Below are 15,763 nucleotides of genomic sequence, written 5' to 3' on the forward strand. Positions count from 1 at the left end.
CTAAGACACCATCCACTCCGAAAGGGAAACTGAGAGACTGAGAGTGAGAGAAACACTCATAAATACACAATTGCACACTCACTCACAAACTCTTCATTAACTATCTCTGGCTTATCATACTGTCATAGCAGCCCCCTTATTCAAAGAGGGTTTCCCCTGCTGCAGTAGATATCATGTATCTATCATGTCGTGTGTAGGATGTGTGTGGTTTTTTGTTTTTTTTTCTTTTTTTGGCCTTTTGCCTGAATATTGATTCAGTGGCTAGTGCAAAACTGTGAATGTGGTTAGCCAGTGAGAGGCAAGAGGGAAATTTATAGTTTTATTTAAAAAAAAACTTTGACCAGAATTTCCCCCTGGGCTTCAGTGTTAAGAAGATGTGGTTTTAGGGAATCAATCAAGTACCTTTATAATACACAGAGCTAATTAAATAATTCCAGCACGTGCTATATGGCTTGGATTACATGCAATGATAAAAACATGTTATAATAATAATAATAATAATAATAATAATAATAATAATAATAATAATAATAATAATAATAATAATAATTTCAAGGGGTGTGCATACTCATATTCCCTTTAATACATTTTTTGTCGGCAGGTATTAAATAAAATCAAATTAATTAATTTCGTAGCATGAAAATCTGCCCTTCCTTCATGTTTACAACTGAGTGGCAGTCAATGGCAATTAACTTCCACTTCGCTTACATTAAAAGCTGATTGGAAGCTCATTTTCACTGCCATTTTGACTTCTGTGCTGCTGTATCAAGGATGTAAACTGACAAGGAAAAAAAATCTTGAAGCCTTTCCTTAGACCTTGGGAGCCACCACTGTCCAAACTGGAGACTTAAATCTTAAATCTTATTCAGAAAATAAAAGTATGGGCACACCCCTAATAAATACCTAAATTCACAATCTGAGCGGGCCTTATTTATTCTGATTGGTCAAATATGCTTCTTTATTCTCATTTGGTCAAAGAAGCTCACCGTGGCTACTTTCACAGATCTCAGTTGTTAATAAAGATTTGCTTGGTATGACCTTTTAGATACAAACAGGATCCCCACTGCTAAAGTCTACGGTAAGGCTTTCAGACTTGTTCCCAAGCAAAACATTTTAGTGCAATTTGCGTAGCTTCCTAGCATGAGAAGGTGATTTACCATGCATTGGCTGTGTATTTCCTATAGCGTGAGGATTGTGCGTGGTATATGTGTGCTATGTCGTATTCTCAAGACAATGGAGAGAGCATCAGGAGTTTCCAAACTGCATGTTAATCAAGCCTAGGGGACCCTTAAAATCTACAGACTGATAATCCCTAATTTAAATTGGATGTGTTCCACTGATTTGAAATTAAGTTAACAAGGAATGGAAAGAGGGGCTTGACAGTTGTAAGGGAGAGTTACATCTTAATAGAAGCAAATGATTCAAATTACTTAATGACACCCCACTGCTGAGGGATGGGATTAAGGGGTAAACACCCCTAGAAACGTACAGGAAAATAAGGGGAGATCCCAGTACAATCAAGAGCCAGTATCTGTAGACTTGAAGACCCGGACTGTAGATTCTCAGCGAGGCAGTTGAAAGTAAAGTAGCAGCTAGTATCGAAGATCACAATATTCCACGATAGAAACAGGAACCTAAATATAAAACAGGCCTGCAAGCCAGATGACAGCATGTGACATTTTCAGATAATAATGCATTTTCTATGAATTTCACCTAAATGTCCTGGGGGGGGATTCACTAAGCTGTTTACTCTGAAAGAGAGAAAAACCCATGTTGTTAAGCATTAGAAATAAACATGTTAAGAATATCTACGTTCCGTGGAATTCAATGCCTGGGTTGTTCATTTGAGGTCTTGTAAGTTCAATGGGTGCTGTGTTCTCATTCTTCTTTGCTGGATGGTGGCTAGTATCAGAATGGAACAATGTTAGACGCCCACTGCTCCCAACCGGGCGATCTTCAAGTGGCTAAGTGGACTGTTATCTGTGAAGACTGTGAACATATTCCCCAGTAGATATCACCTTCATTTTTGAAGCCAAGTACTCCAGCTTCAGCGCTTCATATTTCTCTCTGTTGGTCGCAAACCCTCAACTGGCATTCTAAAGGTTTCCTCAAACCATCACTGTCCTGGGATAAAACAGCCGCCAGTCGCTGATGACTGGCATCAGTGTTTCCCATATATCTGCAGAATCTAATAATCTCAGTAATTTATGCTTAATAATGTTAATACCAAGTTAATACAATAACCCATTTATACAGTTGGGTTTTTACGGGAGCAATCTAAGTAAAGTACGTTGCTCAAGGGTTGCCCCCCCAATATTTTACCATCCGATAACTCACTATTTCAGTAGTTAACTCACGTTAGGCCATCTTGACAGTAAATGTAAAGCTCCTGTATTAGATTCTATCAGGGCCCTTCACTGATTCAATGTTTTCAGTATTTAATGTTTGTATTTATTGATTTATTGATTTATTATGTGTAAGTCAAATAGAAATAAAGAGGAAGTATTAAGGGGTCTTCAACCCTGGTCCTGGAGAGCTACAGGGTCTTCTGGTTTTCATTTCAGCTGAGCTCTCAGTTACTTAATTGAACCAATGATTGGCTTAATTAGTCAAGATTAACAGGTGCTCCAGATCTTTAGCCACTGATGATGTAAAGACACAGATAAAACCTGATGATTGGGGCTCTCCAGGACCCCTGGTATACATACCAATTTACTAGCCATACAGTTATATTGTCCAATGCTGTCTTGAATCACAGTCATGTTATTTCAGCTCGGATGGTACTTTTGCAGGGGCATTTTTGTGTTGTGTTGATTCTGATGATTCTGTTCCCAAATTAACATGGGATTTCACCTTGGAATCTCATGCTAATCACAAAGCCATGTCTACTGGACCAAAACAAATAAACACTGCATAATAGACTATCTATCTATCTATCTATCTATCTATCTATCTATCTATCTAGATAGATAGATAGATAGATAGATAGATAGATAGATAGATAGATATTACATTGAAAAATAGAAGCCCATATCTTTCAATGTTTCAGTGCCACGACAAATGGATATAAGATAGGGTTAAAGATTAAGGGTTCGAGCAATATTTGTTTGTACCTCCTTGAAAATGATGAAAATATGAAACCACCCCTTAGATCCATATTTCATAACACTGTGTTTGCTACTGCTTGTTATCAAAAATACCCGTCTGTTTTTTTTTTAAATCTGCTTTTAAGAATCGCAAGATTTTCATTTTAAGAATTCTAAAATGGGTTCTCAATTTGCGCACCACAAATAAGACAACATGCCTTGATGAGTGTTGAAACTCGACTTTTTCTTTACTACAATAACTTGACTTTGTTTCTCATACATTTACTTTGATAACTCAGATGAAGACAGGTGTGCTTCCTTTTAGGGTCGATTTGATCAGCTTATACCCCTTTTCTCAGAATATTATATAATATAGAGGGTGATCCATAATTTGTGCAACATTTTGCATTTAAAATGTTTCATAGATAGAATCAGTGCTCTCTAATGTACAGCATCTAGTATGACTTATGTTAAATGTTACTGTAATTTAAGTTAGACATTTAATTGAACTATTTAACTGACCCATATGTCTGTCTGTTTATCACACTCGACAGCTCTGGCCCAAAGTTTAGCATCACCTAGAATTTTAGGATTGAGACATAATTAAAAAACAATCTATGTGAACATAATTTAGATATTTTATTTAACATCATGTAATCAAAGAAACTACAAAATGATATCGGAAAAGTATATCATGTTAGATTTAAAAATGGCACATTTTTCCATTTTTGGCAGTTTTTCGTTAAGCATATGGAAAACTACAAAGTGGTATGTAATTCAATATGTTAACGTATCCTTATTCAGCAGGTTTCATTTGACTTTATGAAGCAAAATTAGTTCATTCTACAGGATGATGCAAAACTTTTGGCCATAGACATGGTGACCACAATAACTGCCTTGGTTTTGCATCCAATTCTCATTAAACATGTATTTACTATACACTCCCAGCCACCTATAGAAGTTGCATTTGACTGTAATCTTTCACTCACTGTGCACTTATTACGCGTCTTCCCTGGTTTCAATTCCATTAAATGTTCACCTTATGAAACAGCCCTCTAGTGGCTAAATAGTGCATCACAGAACAAAATGGCGCAATCAGTCAATTCTTCCCTGTCTTGCTATTCAAACTGGCTGCTGATCACACCTCAATGAATAACACATTTGAAGGCATTCGCCTAAACGATTGCCCACCTGACTTCCAGCTGCATCTACATTAAGACTTTAAACAGGATTCTACAGTACATGAGCAGCAGGCATTTGTGATCAGGGGCACGCTGGCGAGCCTTGGAGGAGTAAGTGAAAGTCAGTCTGAACAGTTTGTACTGTGGTAGAATCCGCTCGCTGTGTGGGATCGTATCTCTTGGTGGTCACTTGTTCATTGCATTCTGTACCCATCCTTGTTTGTAGGAGGGGGGTTTACCTGGCTAAGGCCTGAGGCTGCTCACTGAAATCCCCGTAGATATTCCCCTAAAGGGAAAGTGAAATAGATTGAGTACAATCAAAGTTTAGATACTAGCAATAGCGTTAGACACAGACAAGTCTGTTTTAAACCCTCCTAAAAAAACAGATAATTCAAATATATAATTATATTATACAGGAATGACAATACCAGCGAAGTTATTTACATGTAGATCTCTGGTAAGGTATTGGTGAACATTATGGACAACAACATGATTCAGCCTCTCTGTCCCATTGATGACCGAAGATAGTTCTTAAGTCTTCTGAGGCTGGATGAAACGGGCGCAGTCAGAAGGATATTGCTTCATAAAGTTGAATGAAACCTACTGAACAATGTTACGTTATCATATTGAATTACATACTGCTTTGTAGTTTTCCATATACTTAATGACAAACTGACAAAAAATGAAAAATGTGACATTTCGAAATCTAACATGAAATTCTGTACTCCCGGTAGACTTTTGCGATATAATTTTGTAGTTTCATCGATTACATGATGTTAAATAAAATATCTAAATAATGTTCTTTTTTATTATTATTGTGTCGCATTTCTAAAATTCTAGGTGATGCAAAACTTTTGGCCACAGCTGTTCTTAATTTTCCTGTAGATGTTGAAATGTTTTGACCAGATGAAGTCTTTCTCAAAGTCGATAATGAAGTTGAAACGTCGGTCATTAAAGTTTTGTAATTTAGTTCTGTTGAGCGCTTAATTGTTACAGGTAGTTTTAGTACAACAAATAATAATAGGTGTTTTAAATTTTTCATTAACAGTTACATAATGATATAATGATTTTACGTATGTCCCATCATATGTCATTGAAACACATATACTATTTCCAGTGTTATATGAGAAGTTCTGAGAACATTTCTTTTTCTTTTGGGATTTTTGGGGCACTCTCGTGTTTCGTATCGGGGGATCCCCTCTATCCTGCTTTAGATATACACTTCTCACCTGCAAATGTCACAAGCACTAAAGAGGATCAACACACATGCAACACATTTACATCTTTCACAAGCCTGCCCTCTGTTCCATCGCTTATCAAGCCGATCTGCCGTATCAGTTTCTTATCACCCTGAAATACTTTTTTTTTCCAGTTGAAAATGTACATAGTGCTAGATTCTACCAAAGATATGTAAACTGCCTGACAGGAAAAAAAAATAATCAAGTACATTTTATTTTTTATTTTTTTTAAATAACCTGCCAGCATCGTATGTGTTTATTTGTTTTAAATAAAAGACTGCTATATTTGTGCTGAATATTTTCAGAATAATTTAAAAAAATGTCAAGTGATTAGGTATTAACTAAATGCAATTAGACGTGTTAATTGCTCAACACAGAACAATGCGGTCCCTTAGTTTTCCTTGTTTATACAATTATTGAGTATCAATCAATAATGATGTGACAGTGTTATTTAATATACAACCTGTCATGATCAAACTAACTTAAAATCACATTTTTTTATAAGCAAGTATTTGTCTTTCATCCCTTTGATAGGTAATCATTTTTCACTTTCACAGAGGTTAATTGTCATTGATTGGCACTCAATTGTAAAGGTGAGGAGAGGGCAGCTTTTCTTATTTTGAAATCAAGACATTAATAAATAGATGTATTTTGATTTATTAAATACCTGATGACAATGTAAAGGTATCAGCACACCCCTACCATATAGTTTTACCTACCTAACACAAGGCATTTGTTGAAACATCAGTCCAGTTGTATTTTTTCTTACAGTTTAATCTCAACAGGACAGATAAAGGCATTGGCTTAAACATTAGGCTAGTTGACATGGTTTCACCAAGAAAAATACTGGGAAAGGCATTAGCTAAAATTAGTACTATTATTATTACAATTATTGCAGTCTATTATTCAAGACCCACCTCTCAACGCCAGTCCTCGAGGACCCCCTGTGTTGCTGGTTTTCATTCCAACTGAGCTCTCAGTTACTTAACTTAGCACTTAATTGAACTAATAATTAGCTTAATTAGACCTTTTGAATTGTTCTCAGCTCCTTCAAGTAGATATCAAGTTATTTATATCATTTTATAGTTAAGTTGAAGTCTCCAATTGTTTAAGAGCGAAAAACAATTAAAAAGGCCTAATTAAGCTAATTATTAGTTTAATTAAATGATTAGTTAAATAATTGAGAGCTCAGTTGGAACGAAAACCAGAAGACACAAGGGTCCCCGAGGACCGAGGCTGAAAACCACTGTCCTATAGAATTAACTGATTTTGCTTCATAAAGTTGAATGAAACCTGCTGAATAATGTTACATTAACATATTGAATTACATACTGCTTTGTACTTTTTTTATATACTTATAAACTGACAAAAACTGAAAGATGTGTCAAAATCTAGCATGAAATACTGTACTACTGTTATGGCTTAAGGTAGACTTTTGTGATATCATTTTGTAGTTTCTTTGATAAATAAAAGATCTAAATTACGTTCGTGTAGTTTAATCCTAAAATTCTAGGTGATGAAAAACATTTGGCCCGAGCTGTATACTTCAATTCTTACATGTATCACACTTCTGTCCACTATAGTGTCACTGAATGTATATGTAATCCAGACTCCAATCTGTACTGGACATTACACTGTATTACAATGGAACATGTTTTTTGTACAATTGGCCATTATGGATATATAATGATACTGTGTTGCAACTTGTCATTATTATTTATTTCTTAGCAAATGCCCTTATCCAGGGCGACTTACAATTGTTACAAGATAACACATTATTTTTTACATACAATTACCCCATTTATACAGTTGGGCTTTTACTGGAGCAATCTAGGTAAAGTACCTTGCTCAAGGGTACAGCAGCAGTGTTCCCTACCAGGGATTGAACCCACAACCCTCCGGTCCAGAGCCCAAAGCCCTAACCACTACTCCACACTGCTGCCCCAGTTGGCATAGTTCTATTTTGGGACCAGCACAGGGCATGCTACAAAAAAAATAATTTGCAGTTAATTCATAATTGTAGTACAGGCTAGGCTAAATTCTTTGGATAGAGGTGAGAGAGCCATTATCATTAGAAAAATAACCTACTTCCACATGCACAGATTATTTGGAAGAGCAGTTTGACACTCCCGCAGAAGTTGATACAAAGAAAACCTATTAAGAACTGAACATTATTGCCTACTTATTGAATTAAAACAGCAATATCAGAAAGACTGATATTTCTCTTTGTGGGTTTGTGCTGTTGCTGTATGTGTGTGTGCTCTGATTGTATAAAGGCATTATATTAAACCAATTATGAAATGGTGGATACATTTAAAGAAGAACTGAAAGAAGTTTTAATATTTATCACAACACTCTCAAAATGATTACAAATAACTCAATATGCAGACAATGTGTGATTATTGTCACCCACTGTGGATGAAATGCCTTGCATAAGGGATGTAGTGGAGGCAGTCAGACGCACGGAAGCATGCTTGTTATTATATTGACTTGATCTCAATTTGCATATATTAGCCTTTACTGCCTCCATGTGAAAGAACAACAAGATATTTTTGAAAAGAAAAAACAGGATATTTTCTGTAAACTGCAGGCTGCTGTATGCAAATGAAATACACTTTTCCATGCACTTGCTTTATCAGCCTTCTGTATCAACCTGTTTCGGAGTTTGTCAGAAGATAGTGACTCTCTGGCCTGTGCTGTGGAAAATGTCATGGGTGAAAGTGTTGGTTCTGATACCAACTCTTTCACTTATTCTTTTGTTTTGAACAATTACTACAACCTGATTCTAATTTTAGACAGTCTCGTTAAAACTGTAAACATACTTTTTCCTGGTCTGAATAATACTGTAATTTCAGTTCCACTCGTCTGTGGATGAAGACATTAGTGCTTTACAGAAATTACTTGTTGGAGTTTTTGGAGACAGCTTTTTTTTACCATTGTAGTCACTCTTACCCCTTAGTACAGTATTTTCGGGAAAGGTATAGTTAACATACTGTGGTACCATTCTACCAATGGCAGACTCATCCCATTGTAGCTGTCCTTTACCTGTGCTACAATTGCCCCTAAGACCCAAACCAACGTTCTTGGCAAATGTCTGAGGAGCATCTTGTTGATGGAGACATTTTAAAGCAATTTTTACTGTCTTGATTTAAGCTAATTTGTGAAAATTACCTGATTATGTCCCCTACAACAAAATAGCTTTACAAGTTTCCATAAGAAGTAGTCTAGTGTTACATGAGTTTAGTGTAATACAGGACCATTGCACTGCCATTGAAGATTATTTGAGAAGGATATAGCATCCTCATTGCCCTAAACTTGGTCTGCCACAGCTTCTCAGTACAGAATCATTGCATTGCCATCGGAGATCATTTGGGGAAGGTATGGTTAGCAACACAGGTAAAAATTAGATTTATAAGGAAATATGCTTATTTGACAGAAAAGTTTAAAAGCTGCTTTAGAATGCAGATTTATAAACTGCTGAGTGGTTATGAAATATAGTAGGACATGTTAAATAGAGGAAAGGGTATACAGTGTTTATGTTACGGACAGTGCTATCAAACAAGCCTTCAGCCGAGTTTGCGATCCTTCTGCCGCGCACCGCCCATGAAATGAATACTGTATTTTCAAGCAATCAGATATCAGTATGAACACTGGAGCTCTCCGAACTCATTTGAAGGGACTGTACGGTAATCTATTACTGTTTACAAGGCAGTACGGAGCTCGTCCCTTCTGAATACATTTAAATGAATCGAAATGAATCTCAACTCAGACTACACCAAACCGATGCAGGTGAGAGAACGCAACTTTACTGAAGAAGGGATTATAATAATAGCTGTCAATTTCTGAGAAAATTACAATGTTTGGAAAGGGAAACAACTCAAAACAAATCCAAGGGTGAGAGAAATAGGATTTGAAATAACAATGTTAAATGTATTATAAATGACAGCATACTACGCGATTGCTGTGGCACTATAGTCTATATATGAATAATAATGATCATGTATTTTTTAATCAATCAAAATGCCCCTGGACAGGGTACTAAAATCAATAATAATAATAATAATAATAATAATAATAATAATAATAATAATAATAATAATAATAATAATAATAATAACTTTAATTTGATATAGCACCCTTCACACCAAGGTGTCTCAGGATGCTGCATAATATGAAAAAAAACAAAATCAGTAACATAGTAATAACAATAATAATAAAACAAAGCAAACAACAAACAGTCAATTCAATAATACATTAAAAACAGGTAAAGTACAAATAAAAACCAATTCCTAAGATGATAAAAAACAATAACTACAAAAAACCACGAAAGGCTTTAAGAACAAGTCCACAGGATCATTGTAAAAAGGCTGCCGAGAACAAATGTGTCTTAAGAGTGGATTTAAAATTCAACACTGATGTAGCGCCTCGAATTCAGCCGGGCAGAGTGTTCCAGAGAGAAGGGGCAACACAGCTAAAACTACGCCCACCAAGAGTAATATAATGTAACTAGGACCCTGACTGCAAAGCCTTGTATGTCAGTAACAGAATATTGAAGGCAGCACGAGAATGAACAGGAAGCCAGTGCAGACTCATAAGGACCAGGGTGTTCTGTCCACCTAGTGCCTGTCAAGACCCTTGCCGAAGACGATTTAGAGAACGAGTAGGAAGACCAGCAAAAAGAGCATTGCAGTAATCCAATGGAGAGGTTACAAAGGCATGCACGAGGATCTCTGCATCCCTGGGAGACAGGAAACAACAAACTGGACATTTTCTTTAGGTGATAAAATCCTGCCTTTACCACAGTAGAAATATGTTTTTAAAATGATAGCCTAGGGGCTAGCTGGACACCTACACTGCGGACTACCCAAGAGGCGCCAACAGTGGAATCACCAAAAGAGCAAGAAAACCTAGGAAAAGAACTGAGCTGGGTTTTAGATCCCATTACCAACAACTCAGTTTTGCTTGCATTTAATTTCAGAAAATGATTTGACATCCCAGCTTGTACATCTGCCAAACAAGCAGATAAAACTGTGTCAGTATTGGAATTCATTTTTAAATAAACCTGAGTGTCGCCTGCTTAAGAATGGAAGTGGAATCCGTGTTGTCGTATAACATCACCCAATAGCAGCAGATAAATGTTTAAAAGGTGAGGTCCAAGGACAGAACCCTGAGGAACTCCATGAAGAAGATGAGCATTAGAGAAATGTCTAATTCTACTACGTGGTTTAAAAACGTATGAACGCATATAACGATAAGGGTTTTGAAGATATAGAGGACGGAATCCTGTTTTCAAGACGTTTCATACTGTTTTGGTACCCCGTCCAGGGAGTTTTGTCTTTCACCCGCTCCCTGGACAACAGAAATGCTGTTCCAACAGTTCCACGGGGGAAAATATCTTATTATTTGAAATATAGTTATTTCAGATGAAACAATCTGCCAAATTCACTGGTGGAAGCCCTGCCTCAAAGCCCATCGCTTTAAAAGGGAAAGGGTGTCCCGAACTATTCCCATAGAGGCTGTGGAAGGTATTTAAAGGCCAGCGAAACCATCAATGCCACCAGCATCTGTTTGTACTGTATCAGTATCTCAAACTGAGCTGCCAAACTTACCTGGGACACCAGCATCCTCTGTTGGAGCTACAGACATCTTAGAAGTGTAATAGTGAGAACAATACATGTTGCTATATTTAGTGACAGTATCTAGTTGTGGGTTTTCTTTCAATTCTCGCACCACTCTGAACAATTAATTTAAACAAAGCGCAGTGGGCTCTAAACTTCCTCATGTGGTCGGTGTTAGTACAGCAGTGTTTTATTTTTTGATGTCATTTTTGTATAGATGAAAACAATCCATTTGACACAGAGTTGTTTTTTTTTAAACACATTGCATTGCATATTTCATATTTCCAGCACGGTATTTTCTTATTTGATCTCTTGTTGTTCAGTCAGCATTTGAAAATACAAACTTCTAAATGCCATTTTGACTAATTACAAACATTCACACACTCAATCGCCCTTTAATTTGCGAAACATCCTGATATCATTGATTTCTTTTCAATTATTCACATTTTTGTGTACCTACATTACCTTTTTCTTATATATGTACATATATGTATATATATAAATGGCAGTTTAAGTTTGTTAATGAAATATCACTTCGGAACACAGTGTACCAGTACTGGGTTATACATACACTGGTAAATGCCTTGGATAAGATAAAGCCTTATGCTGTTAATTTGAAATGGCAATTTGAAAAGCTGGTGCATTTGTCAGTTCTATAAAACAGTTTTAGCTATAGTAGATTACATTCAGGTTATTGTAGGACAATTGTATCTTACTAGGTTACTTGCATTTATATGAAAAAATGACTCAATCCAACCCCTTTTTTTCCCAACCGCATTTTAAAAAGCTAACAAACATATCAATAATTGTGTAAGTAAAAGTTTCACATTCCATAGCTTGCCCTTTTGGAGGAAAATAAAAAAACACCTTGCTGAGTCATTTTAGAAGCTTCAAAATTTAGGCCGGACATTTTGGTGTCAGTGAAAGACAGGCCTCTTCTGCAGGGTTCTTTTTGCACCTAGCTGAGGTTGCCACGGGAACAAGGGAACTTCCGATGAGTGTTACAAAGAGTAGGCCTCTGTGGGCTTCTGAAACCACAGGTTTGGTTTCTGTTTGCTTTGTATATGTTACTTTAAAGAGCAAACTCACAAGTTATTTATCACAGAAAGCCACCGTACTGTCAATGCAGAGTGGGAGGTTCAAAAAGACCTTTCAAAAAGGGCACTGGCAAATTACCTGATATTTTACAAAGATAACAGTAATTAAAACATTTTTTAATTGTTTTTCATTCACAAAAGCTTTTGAAATATGTTTGCTTCATGTGTCTATATAGGCCTACACTGCTTCTGAAGTACTGAAGCAGATTTATAAATGTCAGATGCTGTTTCTTCTGTTGAATATAGCTTTTTTTTGCTTGTATTTGATAGTTTGGAATATACTGTTATTTCAAAGACAACACCATCGATAAAAAGTTACTGCTGCTTAGTGGTATCGAATTACTTCCTGTGTTTCATGAGTTCATACTCTCTCCAATGTTCCAGCCAGTTTATTGATCCAGTCATATTTAATCCTGATTAATAAATTTCACTGACCATCTCAGCCAATCAGATTCTGAGTAGAGTGATTGTTATCCAGAAGATGCCCTTTAAAACAGGACTTTCGAATCTTGAAACGTGCTTTAAAAGGTGACATAATTTTAAAGAGCTCCAATCGATCCAGTCTTCAAACACACACACAAAAAAAACATTTGTTCAGTTTATAGCAGATCATTGATCTGTCGACATGGGCAGTTATCTAGCCCACAAAGAACATTAGTGCTTAATTAATCAAATATTGGACCCTTTTATGAAACCAAACAGATATACATATAGATCTTTTTCTTAACACCATTTTGACTGTATCAAATAATTCTCAAAAACTATAAGTGTCACTAATATTAATGTTTACTTAAATTAAGGTAAAGTGCAAATCAGGGTTTGTGAAATTAGCTGGCTTGTTACAAAAATAAAATGATGGTAACACTTTAGTTTAGAGATTCGTTAAGTGTTTTTAAAAAAATTGAAAAAAGTGTATAATAACTGTATTGCAAAAGCAAAACAGCCCCATACAATTGGTGAGACAAACATATAAAGACAGACAGACAGACAGACAGACAGACATAGAAAGACAAACAGACCCGAAAAGACAGGCAGACAGACTATGTCCGTTATAACTGATTATAAACAACAACCAAAAGAAATGTCAAAAGTGTATAATAGTCATATTATTTCTAATCATAGTCTGTAATTCTTAATAGCTTAATTTATTACATGTTTATAGATTGTTTATAATCGCTTATAAAGGATCCCAGGTTTATTTTTTATTTTTTAAGTAGTGGGTAAAAGTCTTAATTCTGTTTTTTTTATTAGTATTATTATTGTTTCATGCAAAATAATACTGTATTATTAATGAAGGAACATTTATCTCCCCACCCCGCATTGAGGCTGTTGGTGTGTTGACGCTGTCTTGTGCTGGTGGGGGAGTTTGATTTTGAGATTGGAGAGCTCTTGTTTGAGATGCAGAGGTGGGCAATGTTTCCATGTCTCTGGATTGGTTTCACGTCAGCGTTTTACTACGTGGATTTTCCACTGCGTCTTTCAGAGGACCTAGAAATACAAACAGAAACTCAACGAACTGAACGACAAACGTTTCGACTAGAAGACATTATGGATGAAATCACTGAGATCCTTCTGCTTTCGCAGGATTGTTGCTGAATACTTTCACACAGCTCTCACACAGCTTATATAGATCACATGACACACATTGTCTGTGTACACTGCAAACAGTGGAATGTTACCATTTTTTATTGTGTAAATTGACGTCATCTACATTAGCTTTTAAATATTTACCTCAATATTGAATGTTCATTAAAAAAGGTTAAATGTTAGAATTTAGGAGTGTTGCAGAAAGAAACTTAACACATCTACAGCTATGGCCAAAAGTTTTGCATCACCCTATAAAATTAACAATTTTTGCTTCATGCTTTTAAGGCTAATCAATATAAGCTGAGCTGAGAGAATGTAATGTGTTTTTGTTGACACCTAGTGGTGCAAAAACTGCATAGCAGGCCCCCAGGTTTGTGCTCAATTCGAATTGCTGAAAGATTATTATTAAACTGATTAAAGTGAGATTTGATGCTATGGTCTGGTCTGAAACTATCGCATGTGGTACTGCAATGGTGGTGGTTCTGTATTATACAAAGGGGCAATGGTAGCAAAAATATAAGGCAGCTACAATGGAACGAGGCTGCCATTGGCAGAACTGAACCACGGTATGCTACCTATACCCTCGCCAAATTATCTTCTAAGCAGTGCTGGTAGCAAATTTTGTGTTTGCAATAGCTTAAAGACGGCTGGCTATGTTTTCAAAAGTAGTCCTCATTATTTGCAGGTGTTTGATTTACCAATGTTTGAGTTGTTACCATTGCAGGGCAAGCACCCAGTCTGAAACTGCTTTAGTCCCCAGACAAGAACACTTACAGCTACCTTTAGTTGGCCTCTGATCCCTTGTTAACACATGTGGATGGTTTCACTGGCCCTGATTAGCATGCATTAAGGGTTACCTAAATTAAGTTAAGGTGCAGTCAGGGTTTGTGAAACTAGATGATTTAATATATTAAAAATGTGATTGCATTTTGAGTTGATATTGAACCCTACTTTTCCTTTTAAGGGGGTAGAAGTCTTAATGCAGTTGGAATGTTGCAGCTAGATGAAGGAGCACTTAAACCCCTTACATTGCTGCTTTACTTAGACTGTGGAGAACAGCAAGCATCACAATATCCAAGCAGTTGTTCCTTCACTTGTTTCACTTGGACTGTTCAATAAGCCTGATCGACACCAGTGACCTTCATCTGTAGAGAGCTCAGTCCGAATAATTGCATCATCAGTTTGTGCAGCTCTATTTGGATTTCGCCTTTCTGCAGTGGCATTGAGGCTGTTGGTGTGTTAACGCTGTCTTGTGCTGGCGGGGGAGTTTGATTTTGAGATTGGAGAGCTCTTGTTTGAGATGCAGAGGTGGGAAATGTTTCCATGTCTCTGGACTGGTTTCACGTCAGCGTTTTAATACATGGATTTTCCACTGCGTCTTTCACAGGACCTAGAAATACAAACAGAAACTCAACGAACTGAACGACAAACGTTTCGACTAGAAGACATTATGGATGAAATCACTGAGATCCTTCTGCTTTCCCAGGATTGTTGCTGAATAGTTTCACACAGCTCTCACACAGCTTATATAGATCACACGACACACAATGTCTGTGTACATTGCAAACGGGAATGTTACAATTTTTAAATTGTGTAAATTGATGGCAAAAATGTAAGGCAGCTACAATGGGATGAGGTTGCCATTGGCAGAATTAAACCACAGTATGCAACTATACCCTCCCCAAATGATCTTTTGCAAAATGACTGAGTCTTACTTCTTCTAAGCATTGCTGGTAGACAATTTGTTGTTGTTTGCAATAACTTAAAGGTGGCCTGCTTCAAGAACGGTTGCTAGGAAACTAAAGAATGTGCTGGAAATATACCAAGATTCCAAACTGTACAATAGCAGAGTTTTATATTTTTTTCCTATTTTTTCTATTTAATCTCTCAAGTATAATTATGTTGTTTATTTATCCATGTGGTATCTTGTATAAACCAGCGTTACGTCTAATGCCT

This window comes from Acipenser ruthenus, chromosome 41 (assembly GCF_902713425.1).
Source record: "Acipenser ruthenus chromosome 41, fAciRut3.2 maternal haplotype, whole genome shotgun sequence".
NCBI lineage: Eukaryota > Metazoa > Chordata > Actinopteri > Acipenseriformes > Acipenseridae > Acipenser > Acipenser ruthenus.